This window comes from Sus scrofa, chromosome 5 (assembly GCF_054392235.1).
Source record: "Sus scrofa isolate SSC_HxYL_T2T_F1_AM1 chromosome 5, Sscrofa_HxYL_maternal_Yorkshire_Landrace_v2.0, whole genome shotgun sequence".
NCBI classification, from domain to species: domain Eukaryota; kingdom Metazoa; phylum Chordata; class Mammalia; order Artiodactyla; family Suidae; genus Sus; species Sus scrofa.
In genome coordinates, this window is record NC_139387.1 from 20,650,059 (window position 1) to 20,663,108 (window position 13,050).

Sequence of the window (13,050 nt, forward strand, 5' to 3'; positions counted from 1 at the left end):
CAAAGTTGTGTTGCCGATGTCCCAGAAGCTGACATCTGAGCTCCTTGAAGCATCCATCCAAGGTGAGCTGGTGCTAAGGCGAGAAGGGGCCACAGGAAGGGCCGAAGGAAGAACCCGAGCCAGGGTCTGGATCTCATCCCCTCCCACACATCATCAGCTGACCTTCCTCTCCTGCACCAGATTTCTCCCTCACTCTTCTAGATCCTTCTAATGGCTCTCCCCTCCCTCACCTCCCTCCACCCCACTCCTCAGCCCACTCCAGGCTGGTCAGGGCTCCCGTTGCCCCACAGGAGCTACACCAGCCCAGGTTCCCAGAGACCCCCCCTCATGTTATTAAAAATCAGTGAACACGATATTCCTTCTATGCCTTGGCCTTTCAGCAGCTGAACATGAACACCTGCTCCTCGGGACACTCTTCCTCCCCGTCTCCTTGACACCTCCTCCAGGTTTTCCTCCATGTGTAGGGACTCAGGCTCTTCTCTCAGCTCCCCCCTTATCCCTTCTGTAAAAGCTGACATTCCTCTGCTCTGGTTACTATTTCCTTGAGGAATCTCACTGGCTACTATGCTACCCTGGCTTTCCTCGTATCTTCTATAGACCAAAGGCTTCCCCACCTTCCTTCCCCTGATAAGTCTATGGAACTTTCTACTTGATGCCTCCTTTGGGGTGTCTCTTAGGCATCTCAGATTTATCCTGTTCCAAACTAAAAACTGGGAGTTCCCGTCATGGCGCAGCGGAAACGGATCCAACTAGGAACCATGAAGTTGCGGATTCGATCCCTGGCCTCGCTCAGTGGGTTAAGGATCCGGCGTTGCCGTGAGCTGTGGTATAGGTTGCAGATATGGCTCAGATCTGGCGTTGCTGTGGCTGTGGTATAGGCCGGCAGCTGTAGCTCCAATTCGACCCCTAGCCTGGGAACTTCCATATGCAGTGGGTGCAGCCCTAAAAGACAAAAGACAAAAAAAAAAAAAAAACCCTGAAAACTGAACTATTAATATTAGCCGCCCCCTGCACCTGCCCCCGCTCCTTCTTAATTATTGCTCATCTTAGTAAATGACACTCCATTCATTCAATTGCTCACAGCACAGCTTGGGAATCATAGTTGAGCCCTTCTTTCTTACCCCGTCTCTCGGCAGCTAATGAATTACTAAGTCTACTTCCAAAATACATTCAAGCCCATTCCCTTCGTCTATATACCATGTCCAGGCTGCGCCTTTCTCTCCTCTGTACTATAATTCCTCCCTGATGACAAGCCTTCTCGTGGCCACCGGCTACCCCTTAGCCTTCCTCAACACACCATCCCATATGGTCTTCTTCAAATATAAATCTCGGAGTTCCCGTCATGGCTCAGTGGTTAATGAACCCAAGTAGTATCCATGAGGACGCGGGTTTGATCCCTGGCCTCGCTCAGTGGGTTAAGGAGCCAGCGTTGCTGTCAGCTGTGGTATAGATTACAGAAGAGGCTTGGATCCCGAGTTGCTGTGGCTGTGGTGTAGGCAGTCAGCTGTAGCTCCGATTTAACCCCTAGCCTGGGAACCTCCATATGCCATGGGTGTGAACCTAAAAAAGACAAATATGGGAGTTCCCGTCGTGGCGCAGTGGTTAACGAATCCGACGAGGAACCATGAGGTTGCGGGTTCGGTCCCTGCCCTTGCTCACTGGGTTAACGATCTGGCGTTGCCGTGAGCTGTGGTGTAGGTTGCAGACGCGGCTCGGATCCCGCGTTGCTGTGGCTCTGGCGTAGGCCGGTGGCTACAGCTCCGATTCAACCCCTAGCCTGGGAACCTCCATATGCCGCGGGAGCAGCCCAAGAAATAGCAACAATAACAACAACAACAACAAAAGACAAAAGACAAAAAAAAAAAAAAAAAAAGACAAATATGTATTTTATATATATATGTCTCTTTGTGTCCCCCACCTGCTTAGGGTCCTTCAATGATCCCAGAAATGAGCCAACCACATGATCAGTTCCCTCTCTCTAGCCCTGTCTCTTGCAGGATCCCCTTTGCTGATCAGCCTTCTTCGGCATCAAGCTTCACCAGTTGGTTCTTCTAACCAGGCACGTGTTTCCAAGGACCTGGGAGTGTAGTCCGCTCTGCCAGTCACACTTCACACACCCACTCTTTGGGGGGGGTTGGTTTTGTTTTTTTTCTTTTTTGGCTGTCCCCGGGGCCTTGGAAGCTCCCAGGCCAGGGATTGGATCTGAGCCCAAGCTGCGACCTATGCCACAGCGGCAGCAACACAGGATCCTTAACCCACTGCTGCAGTTCTGGGATGGAACTGGTGCTTCCATAGACAAGCCACATCATTAACTCACTGTGCCACAGTGTGAAAGTCACACACACACACACACACACACACACACACACTCTCTCTCTCTCTCTTTTTTTTTCTTTTTAGTGCTGTACCTGTGGTCCATGGACGTTCCCAGGCTAGGGGTCAAATTGGAGCTGCATCCACCGCCCAACAGACACAGCCACAGCAACGCCAGATCCAAGCGGCATCTGTGAACGTGGCCACAGCTCACAGCAACACTGGATCCTGAACCCACTGAGCAAGGCCAGGGATTGAACTGGCATCCTCATGGATACTAGTCAAGTTTTTAACCTGCTGAGCCACAAAGGGAACTCCCCCACACACCCACTCTTAGGCGCACATGTTACCCCTCCCTTAACTCCCTCCTACCTCATCCTCAAGGGATCTCTCAGGCTCTGGCTTCCTCCCCAGGCTCTGGCTAAATGCTCTGGTACCCAGTAGGCACTCGATAAATATGGGGAAGGAAGAGAGGACAGACGGAGGGAAGGCAATGTGGGGGGAGGGGGACGAGGCTCACAGCAAGGAGGTGTACGTGGGAGCAGGGGAGGGCTGAGAGCCGTGGTTGGACAGGGACTTTCAGCTGCCTTTGTGCATTTAGTTTCAAGATCTGCACCTGTTGTGTTGCTGTGTTTTGTTCCCAGTATTTCATTGTCACAGTGATCCGTTTTTATTGAACAGCTTCTGCGGGCATTGCACACCCGTGACTCCAGCAAGCCCTCTGGAAGCAGCACGTCTCTTAATCTACCTCTGCCCCCTGGTGGCCATCTAGTGGGAGACCACGGTTCCAGGCTAATCCAGGGCCACCGTGCTGCGCTCTGATTCTCTGCCTTATAGCACCACCATCTGGCTGAAGGTGCAAATAGCTTCTCCACCAGCATTCACCTTCAACTTCTTTTCAACCTTCCCATTGGGCAGAGTTCAAAGAATCTTGGCCCCTTGGAGTGCAAATGACTTCAGCAAACAAAGTGACCTCCAGAGTGCATGTACGCTTGAATTTCATTCTAGAGGGCCATGCTAGAGGTGTGGACAGAGTTCCATGATCCAGCAGTCAAGGAACCAGCAATATGAATGGTAGGTGTGGGGCCCAAAACTCTGACATGTCCCTTGTGCCCAAACTATCCCAGGTTTCCTGGTCCTGCCCCCACCTGCCCTTCTTTCTGGGTACATCTCTCACTCTCCTTCACCCTTGATGGAAAGTCATTGGTCCTCCAACTGGATTCTCTTCCAGTTCAGTCCTATTAACCTATTAACCCAATCCTTGATGTCTGCCCACCTGACTCTGACCATGCTTTGAAAAATAAATGTGGCTTTTCCTTATTACCAAAGCAAGATGCATTCATTGTAGGAAATTGGAAGACACAGATGAGCAAAAATTAAACACTGGGGAGTTCCCTGATGGTCTAGTGTTTAGGACCCGGCACTTTCACCGCTGTGGCCCAAGTTCAGTCCTTGATCTGTGAACTGAGATCCCACATCAAGCCAATGCAGGCTGTGGCTGAAAATAAAAATAAAATTTTAATGAGTTCCCGATGTGGCACATCAGGTTAAGGACCCAACATAGTGTCCATAAGAATGCGGGTTCAATCCCTGGCCTCACACTTGGGTTGAGGATCCAAAGTTGCCAAAAGCTGCAGCATAGGTTGAAGATGTGGTTCGGATCTAGTGTTGCTGTGGCTGAGGTGTAGGCCAGCAGCGGCAGCTTTGATTCAACCCCTAGCCTGGGAACTTTCATATGTTGCAGGTGTGGCCTTAAAAGGAAAAAGAAAAAATGAATATCGATTTTTCTTTTTCTTGTTTTTTTTTTTTTTTTTGCTTTTTAGGGCCGCACCTGCGGCATATGGAGGTTCCCAGGCTAGGGGTCCAATGGGAGCTGCAGCTGCTGGCCTACAACAAGCCACAGCCACAGCAATGCAGGATCCAAGGTACATCTGCGACCTACACCACCTCTCACAGCAACGCCAGATCCTTAACCCACTGAGCAAGGCCAGGGATCAAACCCCGCATCCTCATGGATACTAGTCAGTTTCTTAACCCACTGAGCCACAGTAAGAACTCTTCACAAAAGTGAGGTTGGACTGTATCCACCATTTCATTATCTCTTCTTTACACATCACACATATCATGGGAATTTCTTTCTTTATCAATAAATATTCATTTATATAGATTCTAATGATATTATTTTTAAGTATTGAGTAGCATCCCCTTGATGAATGGATATAGCATAATATATTTAACAATTCCCCTATTGGGGGATATTTACATTACTTTTAGTTTTCTGCTATCATAAGCTGAATTGCAACAAACATCCCTCTGGTCATTTTTTTTGGCTGCGCCCAGGGCATGTGGAAGTCCCCAGACCAGGGATCGCAACCTCTCCCAGCAGCAACCCAAGCCACTGCAGTAACATCAGATCTTTAATCCGCTGAGCCACCCAAGAACTCCCTAAGATATAATTTTGCATTGTAAATGTTCCTGTGGGTACATGCTTATCCCGTTAAAACTGTGAAGACCCCTGCCCACACCTTTGTGCCTCAGGCAGAGGCACATTTGCTGTTGCTACGGTTCCCTTCCTTCTCTCCTCCCGGGAGCACAGGGGCCAGTAGACTCACTTCTCACCTAAATCCCTCCTGCTTTGGCTCTCCACTTCTCCGGAGCTTCCATTTCTTATTTTTCTTATGGACATAAATCAGTATCCATCTATGAATTTGCTTAAAAGTGAGGTGATGGGAGTTCCCACCGTGGCTCAGTGGTAATGAACCTGACCATGAGAACACAGGTTCCATCACGCCTTGCTCAGTGGGTTAAGGATCTGGCGTTGCAGTGAGCTGTGGTGTAGATCGAAGACAAGTGTAGATCCCACTTTGCTGTGGCGGTGGTGTCGGCTGCACCTGCAGCTCCAATTTGACCCCTAGCCTGGGAACGTCCATATGCTGCGGGTGGGGCCCTAAAAAAAAGAGACAAAAAAAAAAGTAAGGTGATATTTTTCCATGGCAAAGTGGAGTCAGCCCAGATCTAAGTTTGTTTTGGTTTTTTGTCTTTTGTTTTTTTTGGGGCCGCACTGGCGGCCTATGGAGGTTCCCGGGCTAGGGATTGAATCAGAGCTACAGCCGGAACCTACACCACAGCCACAGCAATTTGGAATTTGAGCTGTGTCTGCGACCTATACCACAGCTCACGGAACGCTGGATGCTTAACTCACAGAGCGAGACCAGGGGCAAAACTTGCATTCTCATGGATGCTAGTTGGGTTTGTTAACTGCTGAGCCACGACGGGAACTCCCAGACCTACGTTTTAATTGTGGATTCATTGTGGGTGTCACAGGCTGTCAGCCCATCCCACGGACATGTCTCAGGAAGGAAAGCTGACAGTGAACGCCTCCCAGGCGGGGCGCACCCTCCACAGTGGCGCAGGGTTGCTCTGTGTATTTGCGGCATTTGACTTTGAACTGGACACCTGGGAAGATGTTATCCCATTTGACCTTTAACAAGGATTTGTAAGGAGGGCCGGGCTGTGGGAGTAGTCCACCCAGATTTAGGCAACGGGGGACACGCTGTCAAGAGAGAATTTGGCAACAACCATAAAACCGAAAGTCTGTTTTTATCATCTCCAAGGTCAATGATGAAATAGTCCCTAAGAAAATCTTTGTGGGTCTCAACGATAAACACATGCTGGGATGACGGTCGAGTATTGATCATACACGTGTAAGCTTCAAATTAATACACTTGCGTTACTTAGCGTACAAGAAACTTACTATTCCGTATGCTGAATACCCAGTGTGTTCCACAACACCGTTTATTCTGAAAGAAGTTTCTAACAGTTCAGAATTGTTCAAGCCCTTGCCCAGCTAGCCTTTGTGATCATACGTCTTCTGGGGCTTAAACAGCAGGTGAGAAATAGAAATGTCCATACACAGTGATTATAAAGAAACAGCCCTTGACTTACTCTAATTCTTCCTTCCTTCCTTTCTTTCTTACTTTTTTTTTTTTTTTTTTTTTTTTTTTTACAGCTGCACCTGCAGCATATGGAAGTTCCCAGGCCAGGAGTCGAGGCAGAACTACGGCAGAAGCCTACGCCACAACCACAGCCACGCCGGATCCGAGCTGCATCTATGATACAAGCCACAGCTTTTGGCAGCACCAGATCCTTAACCCACTGAGGGATGGAACCCACATCCTCATGGATACTAGTCGGGTTCTTAACCTGGTGAGCCACAACGGGAACTCCTCTGTACCTCTTTATTTCTATTCAGGCCTTCAGCAGATTGGATGGTGCTCACCTAAACTGGTGAGAATGATCTTGACTCAGTCCACTGATTCAAAGGCTTCTCCCTTCCAAAGACACCTTCAGGAGTTCCTGTTGTAGCACAGTGAAAATGAATCCGACTAGGAACCATGAGGTTGCTGGTTCAATCCCTGGCCTCACTCAGTGGGTTAAGGATCCAGGCATTGCCATGAGCTGTGGCATAGGTCGCACACACGGCTCGGATCTGGTGTTGCTGTGGCTGCGGCATAGACGAACAGCTATAGCTCCAATTAGATCCCTAGCCTGGGAACCTCCATGTGCCATGAGTGCGGCTCTAAAAAAAACAGGCAAAAAAACCCAAAACAAAACAAAACAAAAAAACCATAAAACAAAGACACCCTCACACAGCCTCACAGACATAATATGTTACTACTGATTTATTACATAAAATAAATCATCACTTACAAATTCAAATAGTATAAAAGATACAATGGGGAATTCCTGCTGTAGCTCGGTGGTAATGTGCAGCTCCAATTCGACCCCTAGCTTGGGAACTTCCACATGCTGCAGGTGTGGCCCTAAAAAGACACACAAAAAAAGATACAATGAAAAGCATGTCTTGTCACATGACCCAGCAACTCCATTCCTGTGAACACAGTCAAAAGAAAATTAAAACACTAATTCAAAAAGATAAGTGCAAAGAAAAAGAAAAATAAATAAAAATTAAAATTAAAAAAAGATACGTGCACCCCAATGTTCATAACAGCACTATTTCCAGTAGCTAAAATATCCACCAACAGAAGAATGAATAAGAAGAAGTAGGGAGTTCCCGCTTAGTTAAGATATCCATCAACAGAAGAAGAAGAAGAAGTCGGGAGTTCCCGCTGTGGCGCAGTGGTTAACGAATCCAACTAGGAACCATGAGGTTGCAGGTTCGATCCCTGGCCTTGCTCAGTGGGTTAAGGATCCGGCGTTGCCATGAGCTGTGATGCAGGTCGCAGACGTGGCTCGGATCCCGCGTTGCTGTGGCTCTGGCGTAGGCCAGTGGCTACAGCTCTGATTGTACCCCTGGCCTGGGAACCTCCATATGCCGCAGAAGCGGCCCAAGAAATGGCAAAAAGACTAAATAAACAAACAAATAAATAAATAAATAAAATAAAAAAGAAGAAGTGATACCTGTATACAATGGAATACCACTCAGCCATAAAAAAGAATGAAACTTTGCAATTTGCATCAGCATGGACGGACTTGGAGGGCATTATGCTAAGCGAAATAAGTCAGGCAGAGAAAGACAAATACTGTATGTTATCACTTATATGTGGCATCTAAAATATAAAACAGGAGTTCCCTGTTGGCCTAGTGGTTAAGGATCTGGCATTGTCACTGCTGTGGCTCAGGTTTGATCCCTGGCCCAGGAACTTCCACATGCCAAGGGTGCAGCCAAAAAATAAAAAATAAAACTAAGTAGTGAATACAACAAAAAAAAGTAAGTCTTCTTATCTTAAATGCCCAGCCCCATACCTCACCCCAAATGTAACCACTACTTACAAGCTTTTTGTTTGTTTGTTTTTTGTCTTTTTGCCTTTTCTATGGCCACTCCCTTGGCATATGGAGGTTCTCAGGCTAGGGGTCCAATCAGAGTTGTAGCCGCTGGCCACAGCAACGCCGGATCTAAGCCGCCTCTGTGACCTACACCACAGCTCACGGCAATGCCAGATCCTTAACCCACTGAGCAAGGCCAGGGATCGAACCCACAATCTCATGGTTCCCAATCAGATTCGTTAACCACTGCGCCACAATGGGAACTCCTACAAGTCTTTTAATTATAGGTAGATATAATTTTTTGCATGGCCACATTCATGTGGAAGTTCCCGGGTCAAGGGTCAAACCCTAGCCACAGCCGCAACCCAAGCTGCTGCAGTGACAATGCTGGATCCTTAATGCGCCACAAGGGAATTCCAAGGTAGATATAATTTAAATCCCATTTTACAAATGAGGAAACTGAGACTGAGCAAGGTTGCGTGACTGCCTGATATCACCCAGCCGACGGAGCTCCCAGAACTGAATAGGGCTTTTCCTTGACACCACACTACCACCCCGACATCATCCTGAGTTCACTTGTACGCCCTGGATGTACAGCCTGGATTAGGGGCCCTCAGAGAGACAGGGCTGCATATGGAACCAGCTGGGCCTTTGGGCACAAGAGCAGGAGGCCTGGGATCCAGGGATTAGCTATTGCATGGTGCCAGGATCTCTTCATTTTCTCATCTGTCCTTCCATTCACTGGGCTATATTGGGACTGAAACGAGCTAAACGGAAAGATATTGGGAAAAGTAAAGGTGTCACGCATCATACAGGAGGAAGGGAGGAGGCAGATACTGATGACAAGTTTAACTTTGTACTTTAATGTGGACGCATGAGTCCTTGTTAGGTGTAAAGTTCTAGAAGAGTGCCGTTTGTTCTCGGTGTCTTCTTTTGAAGAGGGTGGATCCCTGCTGCTTCAATGAGTCACCAGCCCAGTCCAGACAATGCACCTGTCAAAGCATCTCCATGGACATCTGGGAGATATGGAGCCAAACCACATACCCACGTAGTGACACATCCTTCGATGAGCAGCATTGGAATCCTAGTCAGCGGGGGCGCAGGATGGCTGAGCCAAGAAAGTCAATCACAGGGAGTAGCTTATATCCCCAAAGAATAAGCACTTGTCACCCTGGCTGACGTTCTATGACTGCACAAACACCTCTGCGTCAGTTTAGTCATCGGTGCATGACAAAACACCCCAAGACTTAGAGGCTTAAAACAACAACCGTTTATTAGCTCACGACAATGTGACTTTAGCTGGGCTCATCTGGATAGTTCTTCTGCTGGTCTTACCCAGAGTTGCTCATGTGGCTGCAGGCACCTGTACCGGGATGGTCCAAGATGACCGCAGTCACAAATAGGACAATAAGCTGGGGCTGTCAACCAGGGTGCCTCCATGTGGCTCTCCCGCACAATAACCTGGGTTTCTTACTTGGTAATGCAGCTCCCAAGACAGGGAAAGTGGAAGCTGAGAGGTGTCCAGAAGTCTAGGCTCCAAAGGTCACACATTGGGGAGGTCCCATCGTGGCTTAGCGGAAACGACTCTGACTAGCATCCATGAGGACGCAGGTTCAAGTCCTGGCCTCATTCAGTGGGTTAAGGATCTGGCATTGCCATGAACTGTAGTATAGGTTGCAGACTCAGCTCGGATCCTGTGTTGCTGTGGCTGTGGTGTAGGCCAGTGGCTACAGCTCTGATTTGACTCGTAGCCTGGGAACCTCCCTATGCCACGGGTGCGGCCCTACAAAAAAAGACAAAAGTCATGCATTGAACTTTGTTGGCCAAAGCAAGTCACAAGGCAATTCCAGATTCAAGGAGTAGGAAATAGACTCTACCTTTTGGTAAAGGAAAGATAAAAATTTTGGTCATGGTGTTCAATCTACCACAAGCTTTATAATCCATCATTCAATTATTCTCATCAACCAGCCAGCCTGCACCTGCTAAACACCCAGCATTCCCTGGGTGTTGTGCTCGATACTGAGGTACAAAAGAACTCTAAGACCCAGTGTATGTAAAAAATTGTGGGGGTTCCCACTGCGGCACATCAGGATCAGTAGCATCTTGGGAGCCCTGAGACGAAGGTTTGATCCATGGGCTGGCACAGTGGGTTAAGGATCTGGCGACTTAGGTCACAGCTATGGCTCAGATCTGATCCCTAGCCCAGGAACTCCATGTGCCGAGAGGCAGACCAAAAAAAAAAAAAAAAAAAATTGTCAAAGTCTAAAAAGAGCAAAAGAGTACTGGGTGCCTTTCAGTGGAATGCTGGGCTTTACCCAGGGAGTTTCCAGTGTTATTTGATACTGTAGGGGTCTACACCTTTGATTTCTTTTTTTTAACTTTATAAAAATAGTGTATTTTAAAGACTCTTGATAGGATTTCAACATCTCTCTCTCTCTCTTTTTTTTTTTTTTTTTTTTTTTTTTTTAGGGCCGCACAGGTGACATACAGAGGTTCCCAGGCTAAGGGGTCTTAGTGGACACTTAGGTCTGACCTTTAGGCTTCCGGCCTATACCACAGCCATAGCAATGCGGGATCTGAGCAAAATCTGTGACCTATACCACAGATCATGGCAACACAAGATCCTTAACCCACTGAGCAAGGCCAGGGCTCGAACCCACAACCTCATGGTTCCTAGTCGGATTCATTTCTGATATGCCACAATGGGAACCTGATTTCAACTTCTTATTTTCAGATATACCAAGAAGATAATGTGTTCAGTATAACTTTGATTGTTTTTTGGTTATTTTTGTTTCGTTTTGCTTTTTAGGGCTGCACTGGACATCTGGAAGTTCCCAGGCTAGGGATCGAATCAGAGCTGCAGCTGCCGGCCTTACACCAGAGCCACAGCAACAGTGGATCTGAGCTGCATCTGTGACCTATACTGCAGCTTGTGGCAACGCCAGATCCTTAACCCACTGAGGGAGGCCAGGGATGGGACCACATCCTCATGGATATCAGTTGAGTTCTTAACCCACTGAGCCACAATGGGAACTCCCCCTTTGATTATTTTTAACTAGACTCATTTATAGCTCTACAAGTTGGAAAAACTGATAGTAAAGCAAACTATTTGGGGCTGTAGAAATGCAAATGAATGTTGAGATAAACAGTCAGATAAAATTGACTTCTGCCTATTAGAAAAGATTCCAAATAGTACATTTTAGTACCTACAGGTATTAACCAGTTTTGAAGCTATTAGCACCTTCATTTCAGCATTCCTGTTTGGCTATAAACGTCTGCTCTTCCTGATTCTCCTTTCAGTTAGTTTTAACAAATTGCAGGTTTTCACCTTGATTCATGAGTTAAATAAAATCTTTGATGTCTGTTCACTTCAGGTTTGTATGAGAGTTGTTATTTTACTTTTTTTGAAAATTATCCTGGGAGTTCCCATCATGGCGCAGTGGTTAACGAATCCGACCAGGAACCATGAGGCTGCGGGTTCGGTCCCTGGCCTTGCTCAGTGGGTTGAGGATCCAGAGTTGCCATGAGCTGTGGTGTAGGTTGCAGACTCGGCTCGGATCCTGCGTTGCTGTGGCTCTGGTGTAGGCCAGCGGCTACAGCTCCGATATGCCGCGGGAGCAGCCCTAGAAAAAGCAAAAAGACCAAAAAAAAAAAAAAAAAAGAAAAAAAGAAAAAGAAAATTATCCTATAACACAGCTTCCTCAACTATAAAATGGCAATAATAATATTATGCACCTCCCCATAGGGTTGTTGGACAGGTGAAATTAGATGAAGTATAAAGATAAATGATCCCAGTAGCATGCTCGTAATAAATGTTAATAAACAGCAGCTGCTTTCTTGTTGTTGCTGTTTTATTCTTCAAAGGAGTTAGCATTTGGTTGGGAAATCCCACAAAACAACAGCAGTGGGGTTAAGTACATCATCAAGCTCTAAACCACGTGGCAAATGTTATTAATCCTGGTATTCAAAAGAGCTTAATAGAGTCTGGAGTCATGCAGGAAGGCTTCCTGGAGGAGTGGTCTAACTGGTCCTTGAAGAACGGGCAGGATTTGGAGAAGGAAAGAGAAGGCAGAGGAGATGGTCCCAGGCAAGGCGAAGTCAAGGCAGGAAAGACTCTCACTTAATCAGAATCTGAAACGGGTCCATCCTCCGTGGCATTTACCTTTGGTTTGTCTGTTAAGAGAATATTTCACTGGTCATCTCTCCACAGACATGCAATCAAGACACTACTCCACTGAATAATTTTCTTATCAATACCTGTCAAGAATGCACAATTAACTATAGATTTATAAACTCCTCAGGGGCAGGAGGCTTTTAGCTGTTTCTCAAACACACTTCAGCATTAAAAAGTTTTGAACTGGGAAGTAAGAAGGAGAAGAATTTGAGCCTGCTGCTGCCAAGAGCCTGACAAATGAGCAACCCTGGCTAATCTCTAGCCAAAGCCTTCACCAGCCACTCCTTTGACTCATCATCTCTAACCCAGGAAGTGAAACTATGGCAAGTTTGGTGTCAGAGCTTGGAGTTGGGCAAGAAAAAGTCCCCCCACACTTAAGCAGAATTCCCTCACCGGGAGTTCCCACTATGGCACAAGGGAATTGGTGGCATCTCTGCAGCCCTGGGACCCAGGTTCGATCCTGGGCACTGCACCGTGGGTTAAGGATCCCGTGTTGCTGCAGCTGCAGCACAGATCTGCTCCTTGGTCCGGGAACTCACAGAGGGCAGCCAAAAAAGAAAGAAAAAGAAATCCTCACTCAAAGAAGTACAAGGTACAAGGCGTTACAGGATACGAGGTCGTGCAGGAGAGGAAAAACAAATATGGAAGGACCTCCTGGAGTTTATAACCTAATTAGAAGGATTAAATCAACCAAGTATAGAACTAAATGGGAAACCAGGCCAAGAAGGAATCTTGGGATGATGTCTTAAAGTATGTAGGGCTTTTTGTGCAAAGAA

General features: G+C 47.1%; 1 long non-coding RNA gene across 2 annotated transcripts in view; it reads right to left on the minus strand.

Moving 5' to 3' along the window:
- The window catches only part of LOC146403186 (uncharacterized), a 41,469-nt gene that overhangs the window by 17,167 nt on the left and 11,252 nt on the right, over positions 1 to 13,050 (minus strand). The window lies entirely within an intron of this gene.